This window comes from Aricia agestis, chromosome 5 (genome assembly GCF_905147365.1).
Source record: "Aricia agestis chromosome 5, ilAriAges1.1, whole genome shotgun sequence".
In the NCBI taxonomy this organism is placed as follows: Eukaryota; Metazoa; Arthropoda; class Insecta; order Lepidoptera; family Lycaenidae; genus Aricia; species Aricia agestis.
The window spans coordinates 2,838,148-2,853,637 of NC_056410.1; the positions used below are offsets into that span (position 1 = coordinate 2,838,148).

The window sequence follows — 15,490 nt, forward strand, 5'->3', positions numbered from 1 at the left end:
TCACGTTTGTTGTATGGGCCTTAAATATTAATTTTATTTTGTTTTTAGTCTACGAATAATAAAAACTATTAGTATTCGTTGTTATAGCGGCAACAGATATATATAATCTGTGAAAATTTCAACTCTCTAGCTATTACCGTTCTTGAGTTACAGCCTCAGAACAGACAGACAGACAGATAGACGGACAGACAACGAAGTCTTAGTAATAGGGCGGGACCCTATTACTAAGACTTCGTTGTCTGTCCCTACCCTTTGAGTACGGAACCCTATAAACTAGTAGACACTGACGCAACATACATCTACCATGTATGTACGTTTCATGAAAAATTTGATTATACACCGGAACTAAACTTTGGTGAGAGCAACCGACAAAGCCATTAACCGGAGCACAATAGACATAAGTACCTGTCTACTCTGCCGGAGGCAAATTAGTAACAGTCCTCACCCGTCATTGTTAACGACATGGTCAAATTGTCACAAAAGTGAACAGTTCACGCTATATAAAAAATTATATAGCGTGAACTGTTCACGTTAATTATTATCAGTCGAATGCAAACTACTCCGGCTAACATACTTGCTTTAGAATTAGATACTCAATCAGCTATCCGGTATCCCTAACCCGCGGTCCGCCGGGAGTCGGGACTTTATCAGTGGCCCGCGTTACGCGATTAGTTAAACCATTTGAAAATTCACGCCCACCGGCAAAATAGTGCAAAGTCGTCATGAAAGTCGTGGAAATTTTTCCACTTTATCGCTAACTTTGAAGAACGTTATCTTTTAACCCTAAAAAATTTTGTTGCGGCCCTCGCACCAAGACCAGCCGTGCTAGCATACGCCAACGAGATATCTCACTCTACGCGTTTTCTCGATGTTAACTGGTTTATCTCTTCATCTCTATTGACCATAACATGACATACATTTTTTCTCGTACGTCTGTCGTCAAAATTAGAGATAATTTAGTTTTTTTTATATGTGCTATTTTTGTCTATATACTAACGAACTATATACGAAAGAGAAATTTATCTCTCGAGTCTCGACGTATGCATGTTAGCGAAAAAGAGATATATTTATTGATATCGACAATATCACTACGCTCGAGAGTGAGATATCCACGAGATATCTCGTTTTCTTTTTTTTTGTTATCTTCGTCGTCTCGTTCGGCAAAAAGTGTTTTTGGCCCGTAAAAAAAAACTTGAGGTACCACTGCTCTACAATCCACATCAAGTAAAAGAGTAGGTAGTCTTTACTCAAGTCTCTACTACTCCATTACTCACGTGAGCAGGGTATAGCCATATATAGCCCCTCACGTGATGAAACGTGACTTTATCAGGATTTAGCTCTGCAAAGTAATTTCATAGGGCTAGTGGAAATTAGGCCATCTTTTGCGCCTCCATGTTTCAGTCGGTAGTATGAAGTGTCCTTACGAATCACGATGTTTACCGAATTTATATTTTTTATGAGAGTAGGTTCAGTGGTTTAAGCGTGACGAGGTAACAGACAGACAGACACGCTTTCGCATTTATAATATTAATAAGTATGGACATGGGCGCCGCGCCGGCAGAAACAATTTCCAAGGGTTGCAGATTTTTGTTTTCTTTCTTTTTTAAGGTTCCGTACCAAAAGGGTAAAAACGGGACCCTATTACTGAGACTTCGATGTCTGTCCGTCTGTCTCAAGGCAACTCAAGAACAGTAATAGCTAGAGAGTTGAAATTTTCACAGATTATGTATTTCTGTTGCCGCTATAACAACAAATACTAAAAACAAAATAAATTAAATATTTAAGGGGGGCTCCCATACAACAAACATGATTTTTCAAACATTTTTTGCTCGGTATCAATGATGACAAGTAGGCATTTGAAATTTTCGGAAAGGCCATTATGTGTGTAATTAAATAAAATAGAAATTTAAGGGGGGCTCCCATACAAAAACACAATTTTGGCCGATTTTTGTTCTATAACGGTACGGAACCCTTCGTGCGCGAGTCCGACTCGCACTTCACCGATTATTTTTACTATTTACGAACAACAGTGACTGTCTATATATTTACGACAACAGAATATATACTATGTATTCTGTTGGCGTATTACATAGTGCCGAAACATTACCAACTATCTTTGTACAGCATGGTAATAGGGTTACAGACGGCTTTTTATTTCAACTAGAGATCGCCCAATGGTCGAAATTCGACCTTAGTTTCAACGACATTAGGAATACTACTTATATTTTGTAAAAAAATATTGACTTCAACATATTTTTTTCAACTCTTGTCTCTGGGACTCAGTTGATCTCAGACTGGCCGTGTAAGCATTGTCTAATAGTATCTAGATTCAATAAAAAAAAACTATAATCCATTTTAAATTTGTCACCTTATTGTCAACAGACTTAAACTATAAATAAAAGAGTAATTCGTATGTATAGGTTTGTCACTCAAAGATCTGTCATCTTCTTGAGTGTGCGTTATGTAGTGTGTGTAATGTTTTATTTGTTAAAAAATGTATGATAAAAGCGTAATTTCAAAATAATATTAGTTCGACGCACTCCTTCACCATATAAGCTTTAACTGTGCAAAATTTCATTCACCTACGTTTCCGCATTTTTCGTCAAAAGGGATACAAAGTTTTTCGCTTGCGTATTAATATATAGATAATTTCTGTTGATCCCGAGATTCCCAAGGGGTGCAAGTGCACCACATGGCACCCCCCTGCCGGCGCCCATGTATGGACCTGTGTTATTAGTTATTACTTAGGAGTCGATGCCGTTGCCTCTAGCCCTCTAGGTACAAAATTACGTCATGTGAAGAAACACTCGTGAAAGTTAAAACGTCCTTTCAAAAGTCCTTGAAATAAATGATCTATGCTTCAACCTAGTCAAAATCCCAGATGGTGAATAGCAGCCGCCTAACGGCAGAACAAGTTTGAGAAGAACCTAACCAGTCCAGTTTCCCTCTTGTTTAAATGTGATAAATTAGCCTTCCGTTATGTCAGGTCTTTGACCTCCCGATTAACATATTTGATATTACAATTTACATGTCGTGCGTTATAGCCTATAGGCCATGGCCTAGGGGCGCCAGCGTCCATAGAGTCCCAACAATTTTTGGCGCAACAGAGCTGGGGCCGTACCACGAAACCGTTTTGAGGCTCAAACAATCGTACAAAATGCCACGTCCTACTCTAAGGCCGGTATAAATAGTCAGTACTTAAGATGCGACCCGGTCTCAAGACGCGGTTCGGCTCTGTTATTGGTCCAAATTTTGACAGCCAACCAATCACAGAGCCTGAACCGTGTCTTGAGACTAAGTACTGACTATTTATACCGGCCTAACAAACGTGGAATGACGTTGTAGGACGTAGGACACGGCATTCTCGTCCGATTGTTCTCGTAGTAGGCCTACAAAGTGGCGGGCGTCATCTAGTAAAATTAATAATTTTCAGCGATTTTTTTACATTTCCCACCGATTTTTCGTTCTTATCGGTCGCAGCGTGATGTTATTGTATACTTGTGGATAGTCCATTTAGTACAGTATTCATAATCAAAAACAAAAAATACAAAAATATTTTTAGCCTCTAGTTCCTGAGATTATTGCGTTTAAACAATTTAACAATCAACAAACTCTTCAGCTTTTTAATGTTAGCGTAGGCTAAAAAATACTTTAGCTAAGTCATTTTATGACATAGGTAATTTAACTACACTGTATCTATTCTTAATTACCATAATTTAATGAGTTAGTTAGTAGTCGTGTATCTATACTATGGCTATTCGAGTGACCTTGCCGATCCCTAAAACTATATTTAACTAATAAGAAAAATCGATCTGTGTCGGATGTTTCGTAATCACCGAAGGTCGTTGGGGTGTTTATTACGGCCACATCCAGGGCCCGATAAATATAATTTTCGCCGCTCTGGGCAATTTTTTGCCGCTTTACAAAAATCCCTATTTATAGGTAGTCATTGGCAAGTTTTGTTGGGAGATAATAGGGACTAGGGAGGAATATTTAAGAAAACTACGTAAATATATTTTCGACTATCCAACCTGAAGTAGGTAGGAAGGTAAAATTCTCTACCTTGGGTGGTGGATGGCTAATAGCTATGTGGGATGATTAAAAATGAATTTAAGTCAATTTTGCCGCTCTGGGCAACCGGCAAAGCCCCGGCTCGCCCGCTCTGAGATCGGGCCGACCACATCAGTTATCAGTCATCAGTCATCACACAGGTACAGTCAACAAGAAACTGTTTGAGGACTCTGATTAAAACGTATCAGCATTCAACATGTTTTTATTTTTAACTAGCTGTTGCCCGCGACTTCGTCCGCGTGGACTTCGGTTTATAGCGCGCGATGTCAACAAAATTGGTGTCAAAAGCTTTTATAAAAAAACCCTGGTACCCCTTAAATCAATACAGCTGTGCAGTGTGCACACAATAAGTATTTCATTTTTTTATATTAAACTTTATATTTTATCCCAAATTTTAAAGCTTATTTAGCCCTCCAATTACACAACTTTACCCATAAACTATTTATCATTGATAGATTTAAGGTTACGTCACTGCACAGATAAAGTACTGACTTATTTAATACCGTAGAATAGATATAACAATCGAAAAAAATCGAAACTTAAATGTAAGATGATACCACGTCTTATAGAAAGACTTTTGAGCAAGCGTCAGCGCGATGTAGAAGACGCACGGCGCCATCTATTATGAACTGTTGGAACTAACTTAATTTGAACAAATTTACGCATTTTCACCCCCTTACAACCCTTTTTTCCAGTAAAAAAGTAGCCTATGTCCTTTCTCAGGCTTTAGACTATCTGTATACAAAATTTCATTACAATCGGTTCGGTAGTTTTGGCGTTTGGCGTGAAAGCGAGACTGACAGACAGACAGACAGACATACAGAGATACTTTTGGCGTTTGGCGTGAAAGCGAGACTGACAGACAGACAGACAGACAGAGATACTTTCGCATTTATAATGTTAGTATAGATTATGTGCACACTGCACAGCTGTTTTTGGGTATTTTGATTAATTAAGGGCCGCGCTACACCGGAATGGCAGCGGCGAGGCGAGCACTTTCAGCGCTGCCATTCCGGTGTAGCGCGGCCCTAAGAGGGGTACCACTTACCAGGGTTTTAAAAAGTTTTTAAATTTGACACACATTTTGTTGACACCGCGCGCTATAAACTAAAGTCCACGCGGACGAAGTCGCGGGCAACAGCTAGTGTTACAATAAAGTAAAAAATAAAACGCCATCTGTTGAATCGTATTAGAACTAAAATGTTCATTGCATCGATATATTTCTGGATTTTTTATAATATTATACATAAAATATGTTTAAGATTTTTGAAATTTTATTTTAATACACATCCAAGACCCAGGAACATTGAAAACTTTTTGTTCCGCCTGCGGGACTCGAACCCAGGACCCCCGGGATGAGCGCTGGCCACGCGCAATGCGAATTCATTTTCATCGATATTTTCATGGAAATAAGATATTTTCCCACATCAAAATGTAGCCTATGTCCTTTCTCAGACTCTAGAATAACTGTATACAAAATTTCATTGCAATCGGTTCAGTAGTTTTGGCGTGAAAGCAAGACAGACAGACAGACAGAGATACTTTCGCATTTATAATATTAGTATGGATTTTATAATATTATACATAAAATATGTTTAAAATTTTTGAAATTTTATTTTAATACACATCCAAGACCCAGGAACATTGAAAACTTTTTGTTCCGCCTGCGGGACTCGAACCCAGGACCCCCGGGATGAGCGCTGGCCACGCGCAATGCGAATTCATTTTCATCGATATTTTCATGGAAATAAGATATTTTCCCACATCAAAATGTAGCCTATGTCCTTTCTCAGACCCTAGAATAACTGTATACAAAATTTCATTGCAATCGGTTCAGTAGTTTTGGCGTGAAAGCAAGACAGACAGACAGACAGACAGAGATACTTTCGCATTTATAATATTAGTATGGATTTTATAATATTATACATAAAATATGTTTAGGATTTTTGAAATTTTATTTTAATACACAACCAAGACCCAGGAACATTGAAAACTTTTTGTTCCGCCTGCGGGACTCGAACCCAGGACCCCCGGGATGAGCGCTGGCCACGCGCAATGCGAATTCATTTTCATCGATATTTTCATGGAAATAAGATATTTTCCCACATCAAAATGTAGCCTATGTCCTTTCTCAGACTCTAGAATAACTGTATACAAAATTTCATTGCAATCGGTTCAGTAGTTTTGGCGTGAAAGCAAGACAGACAGACAGACAGAGATACTTTCGCATTTATAATATTAGTATGGATTTTATAATATTATACATAAAATATGTTTAAAATTTTTGAAATTTTATTTTAATACACATCCAAGACCCAGGAACATTGAAAACTTTTTGTTCCGCCTGCGGGACTCGAACCCAGGACCCCCGGGATGAGCGCTGGCCACGCGCAATGCGAATTCATTTTCATCGATATTTTCATGGAAATAAGATATTTTCCCACATCAAAATGTAGCCTATGTCCTTTCTCAGACCCTAGAATAACTGTATACAAAATTTCATTGCAATCGGTTCAGTAGTTTTGGCGTGAAAGCAAGACAGACAGACAGACAGACAGAGATACTTTCGCATTTATAATATTAGTATGGATTTTATAATATTATACATAAAATATGTTTAGGATTTTTGAAATTTTATTTTAATACACAACCAAGACCCAGGAACATTGAAAACTTTTTGTTCCGCCTGCGGGACTCGAACCCAGGACCCCCGGGATGAGCGCTGGCCACGCGCAATGCGAATTCATTTTCATCGATATTTTCATGGAAATAAGATATTTTCCCACATCAAAATGTAGCCTATGTCCTTTCTCAGACTCTAGAATAACTGTATACAAAATTTCATTGCAATCGGTTCAGTAGTTTTGGCGTGAAAGCAAGACAGACAGACAGACAGACAGACAGAGATACTTTCGCATTTATAATATTAGTATGGATAAGAATTCTTGCTGACATTCGCTGGTATACGCTCTACCACATAAACTTCTTTGATCAAGAACGAAAAGTGGTTTGCTGATCTTCTTCTACAACACATTGATAATAATATTGTGCACAAGTATAAGGCACATGTTTTTGACCGGAAGAAGGGTTTCAAAGGTCCTGTAGTTTTAGGGTTACTTTGCTCTCTAGTCTCTACCGTAGTTCGTACATAGTGAACTAGAAGAAGTTAAGGGAGAATAGAAAACCACCGGGTTTTTATAGGTCCTTCCAACTAGTTGTTAAGTTATGTGGAATGGATTACTGTAAGCATTGTAATGCACTTCCTAGTCGCAATCGAGGATATAGGGTATTGTAAATGAAGACTATAAAAACCTAAGTGCAGAAAAAACCTTTACCGAGCTATGGGGAAATTTATTGTGCTTTAAACAAAGACGTTTAAAGGGCGAATTAGTAATTCAAGAGACTTGAAGGCCCTTTGAGTGGACCATGAGGCTCACTGAGGCTACTTTTAAGGGTGCTGCCTAAAATTAATATTGAGGAGAATGAAACGAATAAGTAACATTAAAAAAATTGTATTTCAAATTTTATCTTTCATTTAAGGAGTTGGGTCGAGCTAGAACCGTTCAATTTTCCGGGATAAAAATTATCCTATGTCCTCTCCCGGGACTCAAACTATTTTTTAACCAAATTTCATCAAGGGATGAGGAACGCCAGGCAGAACGCTTTCGCATTTATAATATTAGTATGGATTGTTTACTACTAAATATCGTATTGACGACTGGGGATCTTTCAGCGCTCCACGAGACTGTTTCCGCGAAATGACGTCATGGCGGCGAAACATTTCTGCTGCCGACTGCGTGTTGCGCAATATTTGTATGCCATTTTGAAAGTGGCAAAAAAACATGCGCTAGATCTCGCTAGTGCATTTTACATACGCCAACATGTGGTACATGTACATCCTTAAGCTAAAAAAAAATCTGTCGCTAATTTCCTTACCTACTATTAAAGCATGGTCCTCAATATAGAGAATCTCCACGTAAATATATATAGAATCTCCAATATCATCTGATGATATTGACACATTGTAATAATATATTATATGGATATACAGGGGGCATTCGGAGTTCGGACTGAATCAAAATTCTTTCTGTAGGACTAAATGCTCGAACAGAAAATGGGAATGCAAAACGCTTGAACCCGTGACCAATCTCTGTCTAATAGGTCACTAAGGTAGTAGGTAATCTAAGAATTAGAGTAATTTGGAGCCTGCATGTGTCTTTCTATAATTTATAAAGGTCTCAACAAGTCATATAGGATAGGATAGTTTTAGACTTTAGAGTCTAAAGTCTAAAACTATCTATATGACTTGTATTAAATCTTTTAAAAATTAGAGATAGTGTTACTCAATAGTTTTGATTTAGTTGTATAGATTATTATCATAGTTATTGACCTAAATGTTACTATCTAATTCACAGACGCAAAGTAAATAATACTGATATGGTTTGCAATTGCAGGATTCAATAATTAGATGTAACATCTCCTTATTTTCCTAGCTAATTAAAATATTTTAATTACTAGCTGTTGCCCGCGACTTCGCCCGCGTGGACTTTAGTTTATAGCGCGCGGTGTCAACAAAATTGGTGTCAAAAGCTTTTTAAAACCCTGGTACCCCTTAAATCAAAATACCCAAAACAGCCGTGCAGTGTGCACATATTATAATAAGTATATATATATATTTTTTTAATTAAACTTTTTTATACCAAATTTCAAAGCTTATTTTATTTAGCTTTACACAACTTAGCTGCATTACACAACTTTAGCTTTACCCATAAACTATTTAGTATTTATTATTGGTAGGCTGTTGTTTCTGATATGGGTGATTCTACAAAAATTGGGTAACTCGCTGTCACCAGTCAATATATATTAAATCACATTATATTTTAAAGATTTTATACTTAATTTTAAAAGTATGTAATCTCCTTTAATTGGTCACTCAATTTCAGATACGTAATTAAATTATAAATTATATAAAATTCAAAGAGTATGTTCAAAACGTCAGTACTTTGGCCTGTCACAAACCCAAAAACGTTCAATCAAGAGACTGTACATCAGATTCTACGATTAATTTCAGAAAACTCGATATATAATTACAATCTTTAATGTACGTAATAATGAATGTCAGGACTTTCATAATGTAAAAATATTTACAATCTATTTAAAAAAGAGAGGAAACTTTGTCATAGGTTTCATTCGTCAGTCCTTTGTGTAACTTTTAATTGCGAAAATAAACACCCCCTTACAACCCCTTTTTCCAGTAAAAAAAGTAGCCTATGTCCTTTCTTAGGCTTTAGACTATCTGTGTACAAAATTTCATTACAATCGGTTCAGTAGTTTTGGCGTTGTTGTTTCTGGTATCTATTTTGGTAGGTGAGTTATTTATTACGTGTATAACAATCGAAAGAATCAAAAAACTCACTTCAACATGGTACCACCTCTTATAGAAATACATATGAGTAAGCGAAAGCGCGATCTAGGCGACTCTTGGCGCCATATGTTATGAGTTTTTGGAAATAACTTAATTTGAACAAATTTACGCATTTTCACCCCCTTACAACCCCCTTTTCCAGTTAAAAAGTAGCCTATGTCCTTTCTCAGGCTTTAGACTATCTGTGTACAAAATTTCATTACAATCGGTTCAGTAGTTTTGGCGTGAAAGCGAGACAGACAGACAGACAGAGATACTTTCGCATTTATAATATTAGTATAGATTAATTGACTAATAATCTTATATCTTTAAACGAGCAATTCTTGTATATCTATACTTATAATAAAATCGTAGAGGTAAATTTTTTGTACAATGAAAATAAACTTGAAAAAACGAGTCAGGGGCATATTAGAAGAGTAGTAGAATACATTTTAACTGTTTTTGAAATTTTTGTTTCTCTGTCTGAATCCGCTGGATCCGCTGGACTGATTTCAATGAAATTTGGCATGATGATACCTTACATCCCTGGTCAACATCTTAGATACTTTTTTTTAACCGACTTTAAAAAAAGGAGGAGTTAATGTTTACTTTGCTGTTTGTGGTCAGATTTTCAAAATTCTTTTTTTGTTGTATAGATTGCCCGAATTTGATACCATGTTTACAATAAAATCGGCCAAGTGCGAGTCGGACTCACGCACGAAGGGTTCCGTAACGTTATAGAGAAAAAATAGGCCAAAAGTTGTGTTTTGTATGGGAGCCTTAAATTTTAATTATATTCCAATTTTATTATCAATTATCAAATAACACATATATTTAAGGATTCTGTGAAAATTTCAACTGCCTGCCTGTTGTAATTATTGGTATCGAGCAAAAAAGGCCAAAAAATCATGTTTGTTGTATAGGTGCCCCCCTTAAATATTGATTTTATTTTGTTTTCAGTATTTGTTATTATAGCGGCAACAGATATACACAATCTGTAAAAATTTCAGAACTCTAGCTATAACGGTTCTTAAGATACAGCCTGGAGATAGACAGAAGGACAGACAACGAAGTCTTATAGTAATAGGGTCCCGTTTTTACCCTTTGGGTACAGAACCCTAAAAACGGTGACTTGATAAGTAATGGAATTGAAGAAACTCCTCGGAATTTACAACGACAACCAAAGTGATTACCAATTCTAGCCAAGGTCGATCTTTAAAACTTTTCCTAATATTCCTAAACGCTTATCCAAACACTGGATGGATATTGACCACTGCGTATCTCAATTCGTTACCAGCCATGGAAATTTTAAAGTCAAACTTTACGGATCTAAGTTACTAGCGGTCGAGCACATAGGTAGAAATGGTAGAATATGTACGACCGAAGGCAGTATGTTTGAATCATGTTCTCTGGGAGAGTTTTTTCTGCCAAGACGAAAGAACTACAATGCTAGACAACCTACAGTGTAAATCTGATGTCGCATACTACGGTGATCGTGGACAGCAGGAAATTAATCCGTGCCTTCAAGCGTTTTTGTCATAATTATTATTGGCAACAGTCATACACAACAAATTCCAATATTAATTTAGCTATACTTAGTACATTTACAATTTTTATAATTATATTTTATTTTCGTGGTGCATTTAAAATTTCGTGTGTAATGTAGATCCAAATAAAATAGTCGTAGATGGGTGTTAAATTTTGTAAATCTCGATTTTAATAACATACATTCACGCGGACGAAGTTGCGAGCAACAGCTAGTACTTATATAATATATATATATATATATATATATATCTATATATATATATATATATATATAAGACAAACAACATTTAACTACGAAAAATCTTGACAGTGGTAGCTAACAGATCTCTGTTAGCTACCACTTTCAAGATTTTTCGCAAGGATTTCATACTTTGATTTGATGGGATGGTTCTAAAATTAAAAATATGGATTGTTCTATTTGTAGGACAATGTTACTCTTAAATTATATACTTAACTATTAACCTACCAAAATACATATCTGCTGGTTAGGGTTCCGTTTTAGGGTTCTGTAATCAACTAAACTTGGTTGACTATGGTACCCATTGATGGTTTTAAATTTAGTTTCTTTCGAACTGTCATTGTAACGTCAGCCTAATACTAGTGAAGGCTACAAATAATAAAAACTAAGGAAACATACCTCCCTTACTATTACCATTTTATATTTGGTTCCTTTCGAACTGTCATGTAACGTCAGCTCAAGGCCACCTAAATATTGCAAATGTATTGAAATATGTACCTAAGGTACACTTTTTTGACAAGTATTGTTGAGCATGTTTTTTGACAGAGTTACTTTTCCTTAGTTTTTAGGGTATGTACCCAAACAGTACCCTATTTTTACTTCGATTTCTGTCCGTCTGTCTGTCTGTCTCCAGGCTGTAACTCAAGAACCGCTATAGCTAAAATTCTGAAATTTTCACAGATTGTGTATAATGTATATTCTATTGCCGCTATAACAACAAGTACTAAAAACAAAATAAAATTAATATTAAAGGGGGGCTCTCATACAACAAACATGTTTTTTTGGCCTTTTTTGCTCTATAAAATCAATAATGGCAACAGGTAGGTACTTGAATTTTTCTCAAAGTCCTTAATTATATGGGTACTTTAATATTTAATAATAATATTATTTAAAATGAAATGAAAAATATGGGGGGCTCCCATACAAAAATCACAATTTTTGGCCTAATTTTGCTCTATAATGGTACGGAACCCTACGTGCGCGAGTCCGACTCGCACTTGGCTGATTATTATTATTCGTAGGGTGAAGGCCACCTAAATATTGCAAATGTTTTGAAAATGTGTACACATTTTCGATAAGTATTGTAGAACAATATGTTTTTGACAGAGTTACTTTTCCTTAGTTTTTGTTATTCCTAGAGTAAATCTAAATAAAACAGAAATAAAACTGTATTTTTTTCTTTTCAACGAATATACAATAATTCGTCAGAATTTTAAGACATTATAATATTGTGTAAAACAACACGTCATCATATTAACATATTTTTAACAATAATTAAAATATCTTTAGGATATAAAAAGAGAAGAATATAAAAAGAAACGAAGCTGTAAAGTGAATGGGATAATTATGTATATTATTGAAGACGGTATAAAGTTATTTTCGGATAGACTTACCAGGTAAAGTAAGTTGTTGATGGCTTCTGCGTTCTCTTCAAAATAATTTAAATACTATGAATACAACCTAAATGTTAGAAACGAAGAACGTAATTAAAATTAAGCGTACACAACCACCGCGCACCAATTTCTTCGCAAAACTGTTCAAAACTGTTTGACAAATGACAATTGACATTTGACATGCTGTTTGACAGTTGACACTTGACACATTTAGAAGACTGGGTTCTGAGCATTCGACAGTATATATTAAGTCTATGGTTCTGAGACTGGGTTGCACCAACTAACTTTGACTTTAACCTTAACTATAACCGGAAAAATTTACAGACGTCGTATGAGAATATATGGGGTGTTTGGACGCCATATTTAACTTTAACTATAACCACGCCTCTGGTGCAACCATTGACTTTTATAAGTGGACTCGGCATAATGGTCTCTACCAAATCAAAATATTGTGGCCGGTCCGCCATTTTATGTTCCGGTTCTTCGAGGTACATAAACTGTCAAAGTGTCATATTATAGGGATGTCGAAATTTAAAGAAAATATCGATATATCGATACATCGATATTTGAAAAAATATCAATATCGGTCTCGATATATCGCGAAAAAAATAGGCACTTGAAATGTTCACAAAATACTCAGTTGTATACATACTTTAATAATAATAATAATTGATGGTAAAATTAAAATAAACTGTAAACACTTCGTGCGCCAGTACAACTAGTATTTGTCCGATTTTTTGGTAATTTTTGCCCGATATCAATAATGGCAACTTGAATAATAATTAATAAACTTAAAATAAATTAAATAGTTTTATTAAAATCAAGGAGGCTCCTATATAAAAAAACCATATTTGCCTATTTTATCTTTATGTACTATAATACATAGAGACAAAATAGGCAATTTTTTTTATATAATATAAAAAAAAAAAACATTTTTGATATCAATATAATATATAACGTAACAGGACGCTCACTTATAACATCTTAGTTTATCGATATCCTCGACAAATATCAACCGAGTGTCCCATCACTATAGACCGCCATGTTTAGTTCTTGGCAATATGGCGCCGGCCACACTTTTTTGTAGTTATATCGCTTCCATCTGTTTCCTTATTCATTGGGTGCAACCCAACCTTAGAACTTTCACAGTGTTTTTTTTAATTTGTCCCGGTCGGGACAGGCAAAGGAAGCGTTACCCATACAGCCATTTCTATGTTTTCTCTATTTAATGAATGATAGTGAAGGCCGAAGCCAATTATTTTATATTAACCATCTGAAATAGTTTTCATCAGACCGAAGCCATTTCTCATGTTTTGATCATAAACCTATAATGCTAAAGACCAACAAAGAGTGCGAGAGAGAAGAAAATCCTTTATGGAATTATAACAAGATGAAAAGAGACAGGCAGTCTAATGAAAATTGTAACAACTTTTATTTGACAGGTCGTCAAAAGTCGTCAATCGTTTTTATGCCCTTTCGGTATTTGCAATTTATTATTTAAATCGTATGTTATTTTCAACAAATACTATTATATATAACAATAATAACTTGTGCTGTGAGTGATTGCAGTGTAAATCATTGGAATAATCCTGAAAAATATACATTTCACCCGTAATTAATCTTCATGTCCTAATTGCTACGATGTGTTTATTTTTGCTATATTCTGTCTTTAGTTCTCTATTTCAAATAAAATATTATGAATCCTCCCTTTTACTTTCATATTTTGCGTAACTAAAGGTACTATTGTTCCTATATTACACAAATTTTGAAGAAAAATTTTTCATCAAAATTTTTTACATATACGCTAGTGCTTGAATCAAATTTATCGATATGCTTATCGATATTTTACAATTACATAAATCTAAAATAAAAATCATTTACCTTTATATTTATCACCTTAAGCCCGGCCGCACATTATCCGAAATTTCTGATCAGAAAAATTCGGACGCCCGGCGGAACGCACTCTGTTCATACATTTTGTTGTAGACCCATCATACTAAAAGAATTTCTGACGTGTCAAAATGTATGAGCGGGGCGGGGCGTCCGAATTTTTGTGATCAGAAATTCGGAAAATGTGCGGCCGGACTAAAAAGGACATATTATCTTATTTTAACTAATATAATATAGTATAGTATAATATAGCTAATATAATATAACTACTATAATATAGAGTGACTCTAAAACTAGACGAAGGTTTATATTTATACTAGATGTCCCGCGCGGCTTCGCCTGCGTAAATTAGGAATTTTACGGAAACCGTACATTTCCCCTTAACAAATAGCTCTTATGTCCCTACTTCCTTCACTTGGTCTACTCTATATCAGTGCCAAATACAGCCATAAAAATTGCTCCAGTAGTTCGTAATTTCTAATATTTCCCCCGTTTTTCCCACATTTTCCTGAGTTTCTTCGGTCGTATTAGTCTTAGCGTGATAATATATAGCCTATAGTCTTACTCGATAAATTAGCTATCTAACACTGAAATAAGTTTTTAAATCGGACCAGTAGTTCCTGAGATTAGCGCGTTCAAGCAAACATACTCTTCAGGTTTATAATATTAAGTATAGATTTTTTTCAATTATCGCTTGACAAACTCGAGTCTCGATTTAAAAGACTATGAAAAGTGCCAATAACAGGGTCATTATAGGCTGATAAGTCATAAGTCACAACCATGTATGTTATAATATGGTAGTGATGATGATGATGATGATGAATGTAATTTGCATAGTAGCATAATAATATTATGCTTTCCGTTCTTAAAACAACGCCGAAACTCCCAAACTTGTATCTATAAAGAATCAGGAGTTCTCTCAGCACCTTCCGAATCACGCTATAC

General features: G+C 35.4%; 1 protein-coding gene across 1 annotated transcript in view; it reads right to left on the reverse strand.

Moving 5' to 3' along the window:
* LOC121726807 (probable multidrug resistance-associated protein lethal(2)03659) overlaps window positions 1-12,781 on the reverse strand; it is a 64,000-nt gene extending 51,219 nt beyond the window's left edge. Inside the window, exon 1 of the mRNA XM_042114338.1 lies at window positions 12,656-12,781. The gene's annotated coding sequence lies outside the window, so the exon portion shown is untranslated. The remainder of the gene's footprint in view (window positions 1-12,655) is intronic.
* Window positions 12,782-15,490: the final 2,709 nt, after the last annotated feature.